Source organism: Pseudorca crassidens, chromosome X (assembly GCF_039906515.1).
Source record: "Pseudorca crassidens isolate mPseCra1 chromosome X, mPseCra1.hap1, whole genome shotgun sequence".
NCBI lineage: Eukaryota > Metazoa > Chordata > Mammalia > Artiodactyla > Delphinidae > Pseudorca > Pseudorca crassidens.
In genome coordinates this window covers 130,682,784-130,702,643 of record NC_090317.1, presented here as the reverse complement: position 1 = coordinate 130,702,643, position 19,860 = coordinate 130,682,784, and the positions used below count along the sequence as shown (strand labels likewise).

The 19,860-nt window shown below is 41.6% G+C and overlaps 1 long non-coding RNA gene and 1 other non-coding gene across 2 annotated transcripts in view; both read right to left on the bottom strand.

Annotated features, from left to right (window-relative positions):
- LOC137217392 (uncharacterized) overlaps positions 1–19,860 on the bottom strand; it is a 494,052-nt gene that overhangs the window by 5,251 nt on the left and 468,941 nt on the right. The window lies entirely within an intron of this gene.
- Positions 18,702–18,808, bottom strand: LOC137217713 (U6 spliceosomal RNA). The gene has a single exon (XR_010940215.1). It is a non-coding gene; the product is annotated as a U6 spliceosomal RNA (small nuclear RNA).

Genomic DNA, 19,860 nt, shown 5'->3' with positions numbered 1-19,860 from the left:
TTGTTCTCTTCACCTGCAATGAAGACCATGTCTTCTACAGCAAGCACTAGGTCGTGTTATTGGTAGAACTATAAAATTCTACCAAAATGCTCTGGTAGAACTATAAAATTATGAACATGTTCTGTTGTACTCAGCATTTACGTAAGTCCCAACTTATTCTGAAACTGAGCTTCCTTGACACCCAACTTAGAGTCCATGCCTGTCTGTCGTTCTTCCCTTGAGGGCTTGTCAGAGAATGTGGACATAGTCTGTGAATATGCCAAAGTCAGAAACCTCCTAACCTGCAGCCTCAAGGATTGGGATTTTATGGGCAAAATGTCATTTCCAAGAATATCTATTCTGCCTGAGTAATTTTCTGTGGAGAATCTCAAGCTACAAAAACATAGCATATCAACTGATCGTTTGCCTAAAATCAAGTGGAAACACTCAAAGTTCCCCCTTGTATGAGCGACTCTGCAAAGTGTCTGAATTGTACCTAACTCCAAAATGTGAACTGTTGTTTTTTTTTTTCCGGTACGCGGGCCTCTCACTGTTGTGGCCTCTCCCATTGCAGAGCACAGGCTCCAGACGCGCAGGCTCAGCGGCCACGGCTCACGGGCCCAGCCGCTCTGCGGCATGTGGGATCTTCCCGGACCGGGGCACAAACCCGCGTCCCCTACATCGGCAGGCGGACTCTCAACCACTGCGCCACCAGGAAAGCCCTGTGAACTGTTTTAAATCAATTCTTCCATCGTAGTCAGAATTATGTCCGACTAATGGATTTCCACGAGAATTCTAGGAATTAATAATTTAACCTACCTCTTTTTTTAAAAAATCACTTTTACATACCACTTTTTAAATTTTAAATTTCACTTAATGTTAAAATGAGTGAGACATCCAGATCATTCAAAACTCATGAATGTTTCTTTTGATATTTCATGCTCATACTTTTGTTTTCTCCAGGTAAGATTTTTATGCACCCATCCAGTGTTTCCTTTATGCAAATGAAAGATGAATATATAATCCTTTCAACCCCTTCCCAACACAAAAGTTACTTTTCTACATACATTAATTTGCACCATATTTTTTCACCTCATATATCCTGAAGAATTTTTATATACTTAGCAGGATTTTACCTACTAGTTTTCAAACTTTTTAATCTGTCCAGTCCTACTCTGCTAAAAATCATTTACCCGGCACATCAACTTCCATGGCTTTACCTGCCCTGGGCATGTACTTCGCATTTCTTTCACCTAAAACAGGTTTCATTGCCCTTAAAGACCAACAAAGCTAGGCTAGGCATTGCCTCTTACTACCTTCAGAAAGTTTTGCAAGAGATAAACTCCATGAGCACTTAAAAGCCAATCTGAAACATACCTGGTCGTAGTCCCAAATCTAAGATGCATTCCAAACAACAAGAACAAGATGATTTCAAGGCTCTCTGACATTAGAGAATCACAAGCCAAAATTTATGTCTGCAACACTCAAGATCCGAAATCAACGATCTCAAGAATATTCAAGGTGCCATTGCATCAATTTTTCCCTGGGAAAGGTGACAGGGTAACAGAAGATTGATTTTCTTCTACCAATTCAGCATAAAACTGAAAAAACAAACAAAGGTCATCAGGGAGCTATAGGGTACGTGTTGACCGTTCTGGAAAGTTTAAGGAAGCAATAAGTCATGACTGACTATTATAAAATCATGGCATTGGAGACACATATTTTCTTGCTCATGTATTCCAGAATTCCAAAACCAGGACACGTTCCTGAAAACTGGAAGGTGATAGTTTTATGACAAAAGGACTCACTGTTTACACACCAGGCAGGGAGGATGTAGAACTCATTTCTGGAAGGGTCTAGAACAGATGGAGAGTATAAGTAGGCATAGAAGGACCGTGATAAAATCAGAGAGCATGAATCACAAGGAACGTAGAAAAACAGTGATGATTTATATGTCTATCTACAGACACAACATTACATAGGATGTTTGCTTCATCTAAGCAACAGTCTTTACACCACTGTCCAAGATGGAGCGCCCGATGTCTTGTGTAGTTGGTCTGAACTAGTACCCTGTGTGCTAGGTTCTCATCCAAGGTGTTCATTTCCCTTCAAAGACTGGAGACCCCTCTGTCCCCATCACTGGACCAGGGCTGTGGCTTTGCCTATATTCTTGGCAGTAGGTTGGTAAACAGCTCATCTCAGAACTCGGCCAACCTTGGTAGTCCAAGCAAGTACGGCTGGACCAAGGGAGGCAGCTAATGGATGCAATGAGCCTGTAGGTGAGAATGTGGATTCAGAAGGTACAGCTGCCCCAGTCACGGAATCATCCCCAGGAGAAAGAGTTTATTGGGGACAGGATGCTGGAAATTGGTATAAATAGTTTATCGGAGAAAGATAATGGAAGAATTTGATATAGTGTATTGGGGACAGGATGATGGAAGTTGGTACAAAGAGTTTATTGAGACTAGTGTGATGGAAGATGGTGCAAATATTTTTTAGGTACAGGGCAAAGGAAGTTACTATAATTTGTATAAAACATTTTATTGGGAGTAGGATGAAGGAAATTGATATAGTTTACTGGGGACAGGACGATGGGCGTGGTGCACATATTAATTTCTTAGAGATCTCACCCATGTTTGCTTCTACAGCTAACGCTTGTTCCTAGTAGCTTGTCCCCTTGTGCGTTTTGTAATTTGGGTTTGCGTACTTATGCTAACGTGTGCTTTATCTGTGAGAAGCTTTCTGCTCATTTTGAGCATACATCCATCTAAGGAAGAGTCACTTTCTAGGTGCCAGGCACCCTGTGTCCTCACAACACTAGGGCATTTTAAGGTAATCATGTTATTATTGTCTTGGGTCTTCTTAAATCATGCAAGGAATGTAGGTCTAACCTCCCAAACTCTGCAACAACAGTTCTATAGTTACAAAGTCTTGGAGGAAACATTTTTCCAACCTGGATTTCAGATCAGGAGAGTAATTTTCTTCTTCTTCTTTTTTTAAATATTTATTTATTTATTATTTATTTGGTTGTGCCGGGTCTTAGTTGTGGCAGGTGGCCTCCTTAGTTGAAGCTCGAGGGCTCCTTAGTTGCAGCATGCGGGCTCCTTAGTTGTGGCATGCAAACTCTTAGTTGCAGCATGCATGTGGGATCTAGTCCCCTGATCAGGGATCGAACCCAGGCCCCCTGCATTGGGAGCACAGAGTCTTAACCACTGCGCCACCAGGGAAGTCCCCTGCATATATTTTCTTCTTACTTCCTTGTTTTAGCAGGTGGGTTTTTCTTTTCTAGTGCAATGTTTGACTGGCAGAAGAGCCTTCTGAGTTCCTGGCTGCAAAAGGGGATCTCAATTTCTACTCCATCCTTGGTATAAGACCAAGGTCTTGTGTATTCCCTTTGTTACAAGTGGAAATGTCTAATCCCCTCAAAGAAGTTTTGAGTCCTCTGAACACTCTTATTCCCTGTCCTGTTACATTTCTCTCCCTGGCAATTAATTACTTCCACTTCCTTATAATCTGCTGTGTTTTTTTTTTAAACATCTTTATTGGAGTATAATTGCTTTACAGTGATGTGTTAGTTTCTGTTTTATAACAAAGTGATCAGTTATACATATACATATGTTCCCATATCTCCTCCCTCTTGCGTCTCCCTCCCTCCCACCCTCCCTATCCCACCCCTCTAGGTGGTCACAAAGCACCGAGCTGATCTCCCTGTGCTATGTGGCTGCTGTGTGTTTTAAAGAACGTTTGCCACGCCTTACCCAGAATTTTTATGTATTCTCCAGTGGGAATGTTGCTTTGGTAGAAACAGTCTGCCATATTGGTAGCAACGAAAATCCTACACTTCTTCCTGTCCGTGCATCCTGCCTTTACTTCTCCTCACGTTCTTGAGTGAAGGACGCCAGCGGCCTCCCAATGAACTTCACTGACTACAGACTTTTTCTTATTTCTGTCTACTGGCAATGACCTCTGACCTGAATTTTATTGAAGTTTTATTTACGTGCCAATACCCTGCTCCAAACCTTATTATGCTCTTCCATTGTCCAATTATAGAACCAAATTTTGAGATGTCTAGGTCTATTTCAGTTTTTCCGACTCTACTTGGACAAACTCATGTTGACTGCGTCTCCATGACTGGGCTCTTTTTTCATCAGTCTGATTTAAGGGAGGTCTCTCAAAACATTCCCTTCTCGTTCTCAGTGCCGTTGGTCATTTTATCCTTTTCTTCGGTGAAACAACTTCTCTCCTTCTTTATTTTGGAAGTAAATCCAAATCATTCTGCGGGTCCACCCTTGTTTATGAGGCTTTTCACTCATCAAGGTAGCTCTGATCCCAATAATACCCTGAAGCATTTCTTGTAATTGCTCCGAAGGAACAGGTAAACACTGAGACTTTTACAAAATTAATTAGGATACTGCCTGCTAGGGTTGGGCACCACTGAGTTCACAGTAGACCCATCGCTTAACATGCAGCATGGTGGGCGGGGGAGGTAAAGCATTCTCCATGCTCCCGGATCTTTAGGTCCATTCTTCTCTCCAAGACCATGAGCTCGTCCAGCAGATGCACCGTGTCTCCATGTGCTGTATCCTAAACAGAAGCAGATGACACCGTATCCAAGCTAAACTTCTCTGCCATTTGGTGCCACTGAAGAAAATGTCCAAATAAACGGGGAACAGCAAATCCTTGATGTTTCGGAAATCTAGAAGGTAGCTGGGCTACTTCTCTTTCAATTAATCCTCATTAAGTTAATTCTTCAGAATGGGCTTGATGAGAACTTGGGCAGGAGACGCTGTGGGATTTTTTTTTTTCTGATGAGTAATTAGAGTTCACTCTTCCCTGATGCTGAAAGACAGTGGATCCACACACTTCAAGGATCATGAAACACAGAACAGTATCCACATCCTATATTGCAACTTATGGATTCTAAAGAAGACTCATTTGGGTTGACGGAGGGCAAAAAGGAATTACTTAAGCTGATGAGAACCAAAGAATAGGAAAAAAACGTAAGCAATCTATATTCCTTCAGGAAGGTGAATATACATAACTAACAAAGTTCCCTGGTTCTATTCCCTAAAACACAGCCAAGAAAATAATGCATGATTTGACTTTTATAACAAGAAGTTATTTAATCCATGCTATTTCTCAGAATCTCTTTGGTCTAAAGGTTACCAACTTCTACCAGCAGAAATCGAAGATCATATTTGCTTCTCAGCAAGACAGACTGTGCAACACCAAGATGCTGAAATATCACCATTTTGGTAGGTTGGGTGCATTGGGGACCCTAGGAGAACACAGAGGAAGAAAATGATTGATCTTAACACACTGTTGGTGGGCGAGGTTGCAATCCCAGTGGCATGTGAGGCAAGCAGACATGGTAACCACAGACATCATGAATAGCCCCGTGCAGGAAAGTGGCATGGCCACTGTTTGCAGGGGACTCCAGGAAGTTTCTTTTGTTGGAGCAAAACTGTTTTTCAATATTGAAGGCAAAAGACATCTCTGGTAACGAAAACCCTTTCAATCAACGCTCAGTAAATGTGAAGGAGATGGACTCACGTACTGAGTCAAAGAAAAGAAGAATGTTCTAGGTTGGAGGAATATTTCAATGACGTCAAGAACAAAACAAATTTCATGAAAGAGGAGTAAAGTATGCCTGTCTTGTTAAAGGTAGGACTTAAAAAAAAAATTAAATCTCTCACTACAAGGCAATTTTCCTAAAACCTCTCCACATGGGTCTACCTAAATTTTGAGAAGAGTGGTTCTAAACCTTAAGAGACAAAAATCTCCCATGTATAGACAGTATTGTATATATTGCTTGCATATTGTTACATAACAAATATTTGAAATACACCTCTTATTCTCACATTGATATATTAATTCATATTAATAACTAATGATAACGATATTGATGGCTAACTTTATAGAGTGTTTACTAGGTGTCAGGAACAAATGTTTTACACACAAAATAGTAACTCACTTAATTCTCAAAAGCTCTAAGAGGTAAGTCGTTTTTTATCATCATTCTATAGATCAGGAAACTGAGGCACAAAGGTAAAGGAATTGCCCAAGACCGCAAAGGTTATAAATGATGACATATGAAACCACCACTCTTATTCATTATGCTGTAACTTATTATTTAATAATCACAGTAAATTCCCTAATTACAGTATAAACAAGAAATAAATGGAAAGTAATGTGATAATATAGTACGTATTTTCACCATATGACATAATGAAGTGGTCCAAAGCTTTGGGGGTTAAACTGCTTGTGTCAGTGGCTCAAGTACCATGAGCAGTGTTGGAATTCTTCTAAAATTGTTAACGACTCTTGGTAAGTTTCCAAACTACAATTTTCCCTCTAATTACTTGGCAGCTGTGCTCTTGGAAAATTCAGTGCCTACTGTAACTGTGCAAAAAAAAAAAAAAATACGCCTTGAATTTAGATATAAAATGCAGTTAGGTTCTAGGTTCAGATAATTACGGAGAGCTTTTTTATGTAAACAGACACTTAGAGGGATATTTCAAAGTTGTGCGGGAAATGGTACAATTCTTTTTTGCTTTTTTTAAATTACTTTCTGTTTCAATGTTATGGACACTGCAGAACTTTGTATCATTCCTGGCTGCCGCCTGCTAAATGACAGTAGTGACACTAAATTATCATGACGACAGTAGTAACAATAAAATGCCATAACCCTCTTTGAAGAGCTACGATCCTAAGGAATCAATGGGCAGAATTCAGGATGGCCTGAACTCTGCAGTTCTAGGCAAAACGTTGAGTGTAGGTGCATTCTTCTTGGGGAGCAATCAGTAACTTTCAGCAAATTCTCAAATCGTAATCAACATCTATTCCCCCAAGAGTTAAGAACCATTGATCTTGGGTATTCCACGATATTCTACTTTTTCTAGTCCCTTTTCCATCTGGTAACCATTCTTCTGGTTTGCAGAGGACACTCTGCAAGTTAAAAACTTGCATGATTTTGACTGTTGCCTCAGCATCCTTCTCAATTTAGCATCCATCATAGACTTTGGTTTTTTTTTTTTTTTTGGCTGCACCGCGGCCATGCGGGATCTTGGGTTTCCTGACCAGGGACTGAACCCACACTCTCTGCAGTGGAAGCACGGAGTCTTCGCTGCCGGACCACCGTGGAAGTCTCTATTACAGACTTCTCATTTCCAGGAAACGACGCCAAACACTGCCCATAGCTGCATTAAAATGAGCTATAGGACAGGTGGAGTTGAGCACCACCCAGAAGTTCCCAGATTCTGCCGTGACTTTTCTGCTGGTTCTACGTGCAATACAGAGGTGATCTGCAGAGTCATCGCTTAAACATACAGTTACATTTGAGGGGCAAGCTGCAGAACCTCTTTCCCCAACCTGTTCCAGGTGCGAAGTCATGAGCATCTCCTTTGAAGGGCAGTATGCAGGGTGCTGGCTAATAATGCAACTTGTGTTGGGGCAGAAGCTGGTGCTGTGGACTCTTTCTGGTGTCCGATGATGGTGTCCAGTAGTACTGGCTACTTGGTATACCAGTTGAGCCACGGCTGCTGCCAGGACCCAGACTATACGTGAAGCCATCAGGGCCAGGTTCAGGGTAGCAACAGGACATTATTGCGAATATGGCAAATGTGTGCTGGAGAAAGGAAGGCTCAACAGTACTGTCTTAGTGCATATAAATATTCTATGAATTCCTGTGATGGGAGTTTCGCCATTAACGCTATAGTATAAATCCGCTGTTATTTATTTGTGTTTGGCCGTTCTGATAGATACGTACTGTCCATTTCACGGTTAGGGTCTTCAGCGACCTGTCCAGATTTTGTCGCTGCATTCAGTGGGGGTTACTACGTACTGTTCCCATGTGTTACAGCTAAATGAAGTCATTAGGGTGGGCCCCAGGACCTCAGGATGTGTCTGTATTTGGAGATGGGGTCTTTAAGGAGGTGATGAAGGGAAAATGAGGTCATTAAGGTGGGTCCTGATCCCACAGGACTAGTGTCCTTATAAGGAGACGAGATTAGGACCCAGATACACAAGGAGGGATGACCATGTGAGGACACAGGGAGGAGACGGCCATCTACACACCAAGGAGAGAGGCCTCAGGAGGGACCAGCCCTGCCCACACCTTGTTCTTAGACATTCAACCTCCAGACCGTGAGAAAATAGATTTCTATTTTATTAAGCCACCCAGTTTGTGGTACTTTATTATGGCAACCCAAGCAGGCTAATCCACCATTTTATTGAGAACTAAAATGCAAGAACCATATATATGTATATATATATATACACACACACATATATATATATACACACACACATATATATATATATATACACACACATATATAATTTTTTTTCCTTGTGATGAGGACCCTTAGGATTACTCTCTGTTAAGAAATATTTTTAATGATATGTGTGTGACCAGAAATCCTTTTTAAGAGACTATATAGCTCCATCAATTCAATAAAACTTATTTTGCAGTCAATAATTTTTTAAACAATCATCAAATTTATAAATTTATGCTTTTGTTTTTGTGTCCCCATTTCTCTCAAGAGACCTAGTGGAATGGTGAAATTATATAGTCACCTTATTCAAATTCCTGTGAACCCAGACACTCCCGAATTCTCATTCCTTTCCTCCTCATTTCTCTCCTTTAAACGGTTCGTCGTTTACAGAGAATATCGAACACCATTCTCTGACAGTCCCCTCGTGGGCGGCCTTCCCATAATGGCATTAACCATCGATTAAAATCTTAAAACGTGACCTTAATGTTTCACAATATTAACAAAGTCTTTAATCCCTTCTGGAAAGTTAAATCCGTATTTCTTCCTGGTGGACTGTGTGACAGCTATCGAACCAGCTCCCCAGTAGCCAGGCTCCTGGGATTCCTCCCCGGGCATCTCTATGGATCCTGTCAACCCTAATAAATGAATCCCGGCTGAGAGGGAGGAGTCATACGACCAACTGGAAAACGGTTTTGGGTGGACGGTGACCTGTCTACACACTGTTCCCTCCCAGGGTCGATGGAGGAAGGCACTCAACACAAAGGAGTGAAATTTCAGAGTTTTGATCCGCAGTAGGATCCTCTGTGTATGGAGACTTTGAAGGAGAGATCACAGTTGCCCTAGAGAGAGTTTCCCTCGTGCAGCGACCATTCACGCCCACCCTAAAACGTGCTGGGGTGGGAGCCTGAGGAAGGCTGGAGGCCAGGACCTGGGGCAAGGAGACGATCTCCAAACCATCTATGTGACCTTGGGTAATGCCTTGAGCATCAGAGCCTTGGTTTCATCGACTTGTCTGTAAAAAGAATTATAGGCACCCTACCTATGTCCTAGTGTCAGAATGAAATAAAGACGTAGGCATAAAAGTGTTAAGTCCATTATGGAACATTATACAGTGATAAAGCTGAAAGACTCCCTCCTAATAATAATTACTAAGTGATGCCTTTTTAAGAATGGAAGCGGGGCTGTTCTAAATTCTGCCTTGTCCTTTACGTCTGGGATCCAGTATTATTATCGTACATTTTCCATGCATTCTCATGGTGATTGCGTTAGTTCTCCTCCGTAACCGTTAACACGCGGGCAGGCTTCCAAACTCCTCCAAATGCATGCGTTTAGGATAACCATAAATCAACAGATTTTTACTGAAATAATGAGTTCTAATTATGAATACGATATGGATTAAAAGACAAGACATGTCTACCCAGCAGTTGACCAGATTAGTGAAAATAATAGAACCTTATGGATACTCATTCTCATGATTTATTGCAAGGATACATAAATCTGTGCTCTAGAGTCTGAACTATATATTTTGCACTTGATTTATAAAACCTGCTAATAAATCCAGTTCGGCCTCTCATTGAGAAATCATCCTTCTAAGCGTCAACTCCAGCTAAGTACGAGGACTTATGAGCCTGGAAGATACGTGCACAAAAGGAACCCCAGGGTTTGAAACTGGACCAATAGATCTTTAAAAAAAAAACAACAAAACTTTTTAAAACAAATCCTTCCCTTACAGTTGGGATATAAGCGAAAGATTCAGAAATCATGACCTTAAATATATACAACGATGGCCAGCGTAAGCCATCCCCTAATCTGAACTGAACACGGGAGAATTTCCGAGTGGTAAGTATTAGGAATCACAGCGGGAGAAGCATTATTTTAAATGAGCGTTTAAAGAGATTTCTACTCGCGGGAGTCAGTAGGGGGATCGATGCTGTTCTGACCCCTTGCCCAGATCTTCACAGGGCAGATGGAGATCTCTTCCAGCCGTTGGAACTGGGTGCTATTAACAGGTCACAGCTGCTCTCCTCTGTAGAGAACTGCCCTTGGTGGAGAATAAGTTGCCCTGCCTGCAAAGTTGCCCCCTACCTACCCACCCTGAAGACCCCACAGCCAAAGACCTCCTGACGTGGGGGCTACAAATGGTGGTCCTTCTTGCTTCAAAGCCGGATGGTACGATCTGTGCTCCAGGGGCCCTGCCACCATGACATCAGACCAAGGCTCTATCTTACCAGGGGCTGGTCCTTTCTCATTTCTCTGCACCTTCCTTGCTGGTTTTTCCCGCAGTGAATCAATGGCACTCAAATTCCTGTCTCAGGTTCTTCTTCTAGGGAACCCAACCAAAGACTCCAGCTATTTCCAATGATTCTTTACACGCGTACTGCCATTCCAGTTCACCTGGATAACCAACACCCATTTAAGATAAGCAGGATCACCTTTCAAGTTGCAACAAATTCTTTCTTTTCTAGTGAAGCTCCTCGGTCAGAGCCTCAACATCTGAACGTATCAACAGGATCTTCTTGTTTTCCCACTTTGTGATTGCTCACACAAAATTCAGAGGTGACTGTAAGTGCAATTATTATCCTAAAAAGGGATACTGATGTTTCATTTGGTTTCAGTAAATGAAGCGAAGTCTTGGTCATTTGAGCTTTACGTATCGGTGTCTGTTTTGTTGTGTTTTTTTGCGGTACGCGGGCCTCTCACTGTTGTGGCCTCTCCCGCTGCGGAACACAGGCTCCGGACGCGCAGGCTCAGCGGCCATGGCTCACGGGCCCAGCCGCTCCGTGGCATGTGGGATCTTCCCGGACCGGGGCACGAACCCGTGTCCCCTGCATCGGCAGGCGGACTCTCGACCACTGCGCCACCAGGGAAGCCCTCAGTGTCTGTTTTAAGAAGGGTGAAGACGTCTCCACCTGAAGAAGAGGCTGCACTGAGACGCGGGCTTTCTGACTGCCAAAGCCCCTGTTCCCCATCACAACTTGGAAGCATCATTAAGAAAGTACATTAAGAGCACAAGACGTTCTGAAATGAGCACACAGCACTTTGGTCGCTAGCAAAACACTTCCCATTACTTGGCCAATGATGATGAATGTAGCTGTGGATGAGGATGCTAACAATGGGGCTTAAAATATTCAACACATCAACAACGTTCCATACAGGAGCTACTTAAACAGATCCAAGGCTGTTGGTGACTCTCTTTGGCGATGAACTTAGAGGCATCTCACGTTTTTCCTTTGCAACATCTGTATCCCTAGCAAGAGAAACAAGATCTACAGAGCATCCTCTTTTGGCTCTGAGGTGCACGTGCAACTATTATACAGAGATTTGCTTCCGTACATATAAGAGCAGGAATGGATGTTGAATCTACAGGGTGAGGATGAATCTTGAAGGCTAAGTTCAGCATGGCGGATCTCTGTGGATATGTGTATCCTCTTGAGGCGCCGTCTTGCTCTTGGGGAGAAGTGGAAACCAGTGGTGACTTCTGGCAGCACATGCTGGCTGGGGGAGGATCTCTGGACCACACTGCCTAGAATCAAAACACTGCTTGCACTCAGCACTTCTTACTTGGTACGGATGCCTCTCTGGGCGTCGGTGCTCACTGTAAAAACGGGTGTTAAGAGTAACTTCTGGCTCATGGCTGTTGTAAAGATTAAATTGTGAAGTTAGCAAATGTAGCATACTTAGAAGGCTACGTGATGTGAAACACTCTAAATTCTGTGCAAAAATATTAATCAATATACTAATTATTATATATGCATTATTGTGTACTATATTCTATATACATGTATAATTATACATATTATATGTAATTATACCTTATATATTATAATTATAAACATTATATGTAATTATAAATTATATAGTATGTTATATATTATAACTATACATTATATGTAACATAATATATAATTACAATATAATTATCAATTTGTTAATATACAATATAAAATATATATATTAACATATAATATATGAAATATAAAATAATATAAAGTATATAATAAATGTACGTATATAAAAAGAGGCAAAGAAGAGATATATAGACGTATGTGTACCTGTGTGTTGTATGTATATAAACAGTACGTGCAGTTAACAAGTCTCTTGCATTCTTCGTTTTCAAACAATAATGACCTGACAAGGGCCTGTATGAGCTGGTACCATTTCTAGGCTCCTTGTCACAGGACATCTGTCTTCTCTTCTCACACATACTCCCTGAAACATCCAATTTTATACTCCTTTACACTGTATGAAGCATTAGATATGTTCATCACTCCACTGTCAAGATTACTCTACTCAGAGAAAGGAAGAGAAAGTCCAGACTAGAACATCTGATCATGAGAAAGAAGTGACTTAGTAAGAATAGAAAGATACCATGGACAAGGATGTCGGTTTGTTAAATTCATGGATAATGGATACTTACACTCCTGTAACTGATGCTAGGAATGAAATCAGTGCAACTCAACTGCCACGACCGAATCTCTTTATCTAAGTACATGAGCATATGCCCACGTGTCTGAACATATGTCCAAGATTCCCAGGGGCTTTAGTCCTTAAAAAAAAAACTTTACATTTTCAAATGGGAAGATCTCTACTATTTATTGCTTGATACAGTGTTTGCTGATATATAAAAATGACATTTAAACAGAAAAAAACCATGAAATGAATGAAAGAGGAAAATAGGGAATTATTAATTGGATATTTCTCGTTGCAGTTGAAACTTAGGAGAAACTATGTCACACGAGGAAAATAATGCATGCAATTTTCCTCCTGTCCTAAAAATATGGTTTTGAAAAGATAACTTGAGCTGTTTGATATTTTTGGAATGTAGCCTTGTATGTGCAGGGAGGGGGTGAAAAGAGTTCTGAAGTGGGTGGAGGAAAGAATGGTGTGATCAGTTTTGCCATAACTCCTTCATGCCTTATTTACTTATTTATTTATTTGGTTGCACCGGGTCTTAGTGACGGCAGCCAGGCTCCTTAGTTGTGGCTCGTGGGCTCCTTAGTTGCAGCTGGCGGGCTCCTTGGTTGTGATATGCGAACTCTTAGTTGTGGCATGCATATGGGATCTAGTTCCCTAACCAGGGATCGAACCCAGGCCCCCTGCATTGGGAGCACGGAGTCTTAAACACTGTGCCACCAGGGAAGTCCCTCATGCCTTCTTTATGTTGGTTTAAAACATAATAGCACATTAGAGAAGTATTGTATTTTGAAGTCCCCTGTGTACCTGCCCTCAATTTCATTTCCCTTCTTCTCTTCCCAGCAAACTCAATTTGGTTTTCACAGTGTCCTGGATCCCTGAATTGTCTTATCATTCTAATACATATGTGTCTACCTTTCTATCAATATTTATCTATTCATTTTTGTTTCTTTCTTTCCTTCCATGTATCTATCCACCTACCATCTATCTAATCTATCATCTATTTATATCTATCTATCCATCCATCCATCTCTCCTTCCTTCTTTCCTTCCTTCCTCCCTTCCATATATCTACCCATCTATCTATCATCTATCTCAATCATCTATCTCATCTATCATCTAGTTCTTTTTTTTTTTTTTGCGGTACGCGGGCCTCTCACTGTTGTGGCCTCTCCCGTTGCAGAGCACAGGCTCCGGACGCACAGGCTCAGCCGCCATGGCTCACGGGCCCAGCCGCCCCGCGGCATATGGGATCCTCCCAGACCGGGGCACAAACCTGCGTCCCCTGCACCGGCAGGCGGACTCTCAACCACTGCACCACCAGGGAAGCCCCTATCGTCTAGTTCTATCTATCTGATCTACCCACCTACCTACATCTATCCATCCATCATGTACATGTCTATCCAACCACCTTCCTTCCTTCCTTCTCTTTTCTTTCTTCCTGTTTCTCTCCTTCCCTATATCTATCCATCTACCTGTCATCTATCTATCATCTATCTCAAGCATCTATCTCATCTCTCATCTATTTATATGTCTCAACATACCTACCTACATCTATCCATCATCTATCTATCTACCACCTATCTATTCATTTTTAAAACGTAAGCAAATGGTATCATGCTGAAGGTCACTTCTTTTATTCATCATTCAACTTGAGACTCATTAAACTGATACCTATAACTACAGTTTATTTATTTTACTTATAATTATTCCATCGTTTTCTAATTTTTCATTATGACGAGCAAGTTACTGTGAACATTCTTGTCCATACTCTGTGCACATGGCCTGAGCTTCTGTGGAGTAGACAGCTGGCTGGAGAGCTGAGTGCATCTTCAACTCAACTGATGCTTCGAGAAGTCTTCCCAAAGTGGTTTGGTCAGTCCACACGCCCTGTAACAGTATGGAGATCCATTTCTGCTTCACGATTTCCTCGGTGCTTGAGACTATCTGACTTAAATTTCTGCCCAACTTGAGGGAGTCTTATTCATGTTTTAACTTGAGTTTCCCTGTCCATAGTAATGCACATGGAATGTTCCTGCCATTCAGGTTTTTGTCTTCTGAGTGCTATGCATTTCCTGTTTTCTGTGGAGGTTTTTTCCCTCTTCTTCTTGATCTGTCGTTATCTGTGCGTGCGTGTACTTTTATAAACTCTTACAAACACGTATATTCATTTACTGTCATTTTAAGCGTTAGGTATGTGAAGACTGTCGTCAGCATTAGAATGCAAGTTTCACCAGATTATCATGGATTTTTAGCGGGATGTTTTTAGGATGATGTGATGTCCCTGGCCTCTATTCCCTGCTTTGGTCTTCAAGTCAATTGTGTGTCACAGACATATAATATACGTATATTCTTATATATATGAGTGTATTATAATATATTCTTGACAGTCATCATAAACATTTGGGGTGAACAGTCTTCACAGATTCTTGGCTTTTCTCTTTGTTGATGGTGTATTTTATTTTTAGAACTATGAATCATCTGCATATTCAAATTAACCAATTAAAATAATTGGTTCTTTTTGTGTCTTAAGTTCAGGAAAGACTATCCCTTCACGATGCCGCTGAACTCTAGCTGTTTCGTATCTTTCCTAAATAGCACGCCTAGTAAGGCTTTTCCTATGACATAAGGACAAAAATGGGACGACCGTTTAAGAAGATGCCGACATTAAGAGCACGTTATGCCGTTGCTCTGGACTGAGCACACGTGGCTATTACTGGAAGCAACTGCTCCATAAACACCAAGCTCACCACGATCACATTACACAGATAGATCAGGGTATGTGTCCAAAGTACTTTTAAATCGTTTTTATTTGTTATTACCCTGTGCCCTAGTTTTTTTAATTGGAAAGCATTCCCTCTCAGTTCTGAACTCCTCATCAAATCCCCAGACTACACTGCGAAATCTGTCCCCACCTTTTTTTTTTTTTTTTTTTTACAGGAAGTAGACACCATTTGAAGGAGGAATGCGTGCATCTTAATTACGTTGTTCATCTTTGCACAACTAGGAACCCATCACTGGATTTTAGAAAAATAAATTCTCCCCAATCTTGTTCTAAAGGTTTCTAAATTGGGGTTATTGTATTTATAATTCTATGCCTTGTGAAACAAGCTTTACAAAATTCCCTTGGCTAACCTTGAGTAATAAGACAGTCACAAAAGGACACAGTGGTATGATTCCATTTATACGAGGTGCCGAAAACAGTCAAAATCATAGCGGCAGAAAGTAGAACGGTGGGTGCCAGGGCCTGGGAGGGAGAATGGGGAGGTCGTGTTTCATGGGGCCCGAGTTTCAGTTGAGTGAGATGAGAGTTCTGGAGACGGATGGTGGGGATGCTTGCACAGCAGTGGGAACGTACTTAATGCCACCGAACCGTACACTTCAAAACAGTTACAATGGTTAACTTGCATGTTATGTGCATTTTACCGCGATCTGAAATATTTTAACTCCCTTTAAAACTGATCAGTGCACTCTCATTGTACAAAGATAGCATAGGTGCGCAAAAGAAGAAATGACATCGCCTGAAGAAGTGATTTCCATTGGTCATTCCAGCATCCTCATGGTTTATGTTGGTCAAGTTTGTACGGGTCACACACAAAGAAGCAGGCCCTCGCTAAGATATTTTCCATGAGCGTTTTCCTTACTGAAATATATTGCCCTGTAACACTGTGTACACTTAAGGTGTACAACATGTTCTTTTGATATATTTCTGTACTGTAATATGGTCGCCATTGTAACAATAGTTAGCACCTTCATCACATCCCATAATGATCATGTCTTTTCAAGATATTTTCTATGGAATAGTTACAGTGCCGCTATTTCAAGAAGTACAGACCAGGTAATGGGAATCGAGTCATTTGTGTGCTAATTTCTAAAAGCAAGAGTTGGAGAAAAGATAGGCATCATAGCGATGGTTACACCTGGCCAGAATCTTAGAGCTCTTCCGGTCCAATTTCAAACGCCTGGGTGTGGAGTAGAGGGGAAAACAGGTTAACAACCATAGGAAGATCGCTGGTGGGTGAAGAGGCCGGAGATCCGGATCTTCCGACCTTGGGGTTAAAACTTGCTCCACCTTCAACGTCCAGAAACCAGTGATGCGTCTTCTGCCATGACCTTTACTGATCTCCCGTCTCCTGGCACTTTGATGAGATGACACTGGACATCTCGTCCATTATTTTTCTCTATAACATCAATTTTGAGGTTCTGCAGGGCAACTGTTTCCTGACCTACTTTTTCTTTTCTTTGATACTCAATACTTAATTTGACGATGTCGACTGTCTCACACATGAGGATGATTTCTGCAAGAAAAGTTTGGACGTGCTTTGCTTGGGGCTTCCAAAAAAATGCACAGGAGTGTCTGTGATGTAGGTTGTACCTGTTCAGCAATCTTTAAAACCTGCTACTCGGTAGAGGATCATCAATGCAAATCAGGGAAAGTCTAGAGTTCACACTGGAAACCTGGCCACACATCTTTTATCCTTGAAACTCCTTCTGAGGATTACGTGGTATTGTATATTGCTTGTTGTTTTTCTCTAAATCCTGTCTTGTCGAGGGCAATGTCAAGAAGACAGTGCACGGGGCTGCTTGGACATCATGCCCGTGCCAGCTGATCCCACAAATCATGCGCCTTTTATGAACATCTCAGACAAAAGATGATTCTGTCCTCATTGAGTTTAATCAAATCGGTTCCCACCCCAAAGCTCCCAATGGAAAAGCACTTAGAATGATAGTTGGGAGGCGGGGAGGCGGCTGAATCACACAAGGTAACGCAAGGGAAATGATTCCATAAGCTTTAACACGTGGCTTTCAGTGATTGTGATTATGGATGCTATCATTACAATTAAAATCACTACTAATGACATATTTTAGACCATTTTTGACACTTTAAAAATAGGTCTTAGCAAACTACAACCAGTGTGCCAAATCTGGCCAGCTGCTTGTATCTGTGTGTTTTAAGGGTTGGTGAGTTAAGAATGGTCTGAACATTTCCAAATGGTTACTTTTTTTTTTTTTTTTTTGCGGTACGTGGGCCTCTCACTGTCGTGGCCTCTCCCATTGTGGAGCACAGGCTCCGGACGTGCAGGCTCAGCGGCCATGGCTCACGGGCCCAGCCGCTCCGCGGCATGTGGAATCTTCCCAGACCGGGGCACGAACCCGTGTCCCCTGCATCGGCAGGCGGACTCTCAACCACTGCGCCACCAGGGAAGCCCCAAATGGTTACATTTTAAATGGTTGTATATATGCCTGTGTTAATTGCCTCAACTTTGCATCTTGGTTCACCAACTTGAATGTCTAAAATATTTACTTTTAAAATATTTAGGATTTTAAAATACTAAAATATTTACTTTAAGAAGAAGTTTGCAGAACCCTGCCTTACATTTATACATAGTTAATTCAAAATGGGCATCAAAGGATATTCTACAGAACCTGCAAGGAGCGGGATGAATATTACACCCAGGTCAAATATTATTTTGAGGGCTTCCCTGGTGGCACAGTGGTTGAGAGTCCGCCTGCCGATGCAGGGGACACGGGTTCATGCCCCAGTCCAGGAAGATCCCACATGCCGCGGAGCGGCTGGGCCCGTGAGCCATGGCCGCTGAGCCTGCGCGTCCGGAGCCTGTGCTCCACAACGGGAGAGGCCGCAGCAGTGAGAGGCCCGCGTACTGCAAAAAAAAAATAAAATAAAATAAAATAAACTATTATTTTGAGCGTTTGTACAGTAGGGCCCATGTCATTGAAGGATTACAAAAGAAATCCCCAAATATGTGAATGTGCTTTTTCTCTAGAGTCTATAAAACACATTTTGTAACTTAAAGAGTTTCACTTGTGTTCTGCTCCAGAGATAATTTCTCAAATAATTACTAGTAAAGTGGTTTAGCTGCAGAGAAGTTAATCTTCTGGAGAAAACCATTTGTCATTCTAATACTATTTACACAATTCTTATTAAGGTATCAGCCTAATAACTTTCCCTTTTTTTTTTTTTGCCTCTAAGCATTTATTTAATTTATTTTTTTGCATTCAGAATCTTTATTTAAAAAATATGGAACGCTTCACGAATTTGTGTGTCATCCTTGCGCAGGGGCCATGCTAATCTCCTCTGTATCCTTCCAATTTTAGCATATGCGCTGCCGAAGTGAGCACCTAATAACTTTCTAAACAGGGTGACGGGTAACGGGAGGACGATTTCTAATCACTCGGGAGCCGTTTGCGTCCCGTGTGCGCTTTAAAGCACAGCTACGCATTCCTCAAAGTGCTTGCCGAGAAAGTTCCCTCTATTTCGGGGGCTCTGATTTGCAAACATTCACGTATGTCTGTTGCCGAAACATCTTCCCTCACCCAACACTTTAACCCCCTGAGAGAGTGTGCACAGACAATCATGAAAGGGTTTAAGCAAGACATCATTTCTAGAAAAGACACATATGTTTCGCTTCTAGGTAACACATATGGCCAGTCTGAACTGAAATCTGTACGAACAGAGACTCCATGAAGGTTCATCACCCACAAAATTCTTTACTCCTTTGTACAGAACTGCTGTTTTACTGAACGTTAACAGCACTTTGATCTGAACTGATAATTGTTTCTATAGCGGTTGTTTATTCCAGGTATACTACGTCTTAGCACTGTGCTCTACATGCAGACATAACAACAACAACAAAACACCCCCACAAACAACCCAATCAAAATATGGGCAGAAGACCTAAATAGACATTTCTCCAAAGAAGAGATACAGATGGCCAAGAAGCACATGAAAGATGCTCAACATCGCTAATTATTAGAGAAACGCAAATCAAAACTACAATGAGGTAGCACCTCACACTGGTCAGAATGGCCATCGTTAAAAAGTCTACAAATAACAAATGCTGGAGAGGGTGTGGAGAAAAGGGAGCCCTCTTGCACTGTTGGTGGGAATGTAAGTTGGTGCAGCCACTATGGAGAACAGCATGGAGGTTCCTTAAAAAAGTAAAAATAGAGCTACCATATGATCCAGCAATCCCACTCCTGGGCATATATCTGGAGAAAACCATGATTCAGAAAGATCCATGTGCCCCTATATTCATAGCGGCACTATTCACAATAGCCGAAACATGGAAGCAACCTAAATGTCCATCAACAGATGAATGGATATAGAAGATGTGGTACATACATACAATGGAATATTAGCCATAAAAAAATGAAATATTGCCATCTGCAAC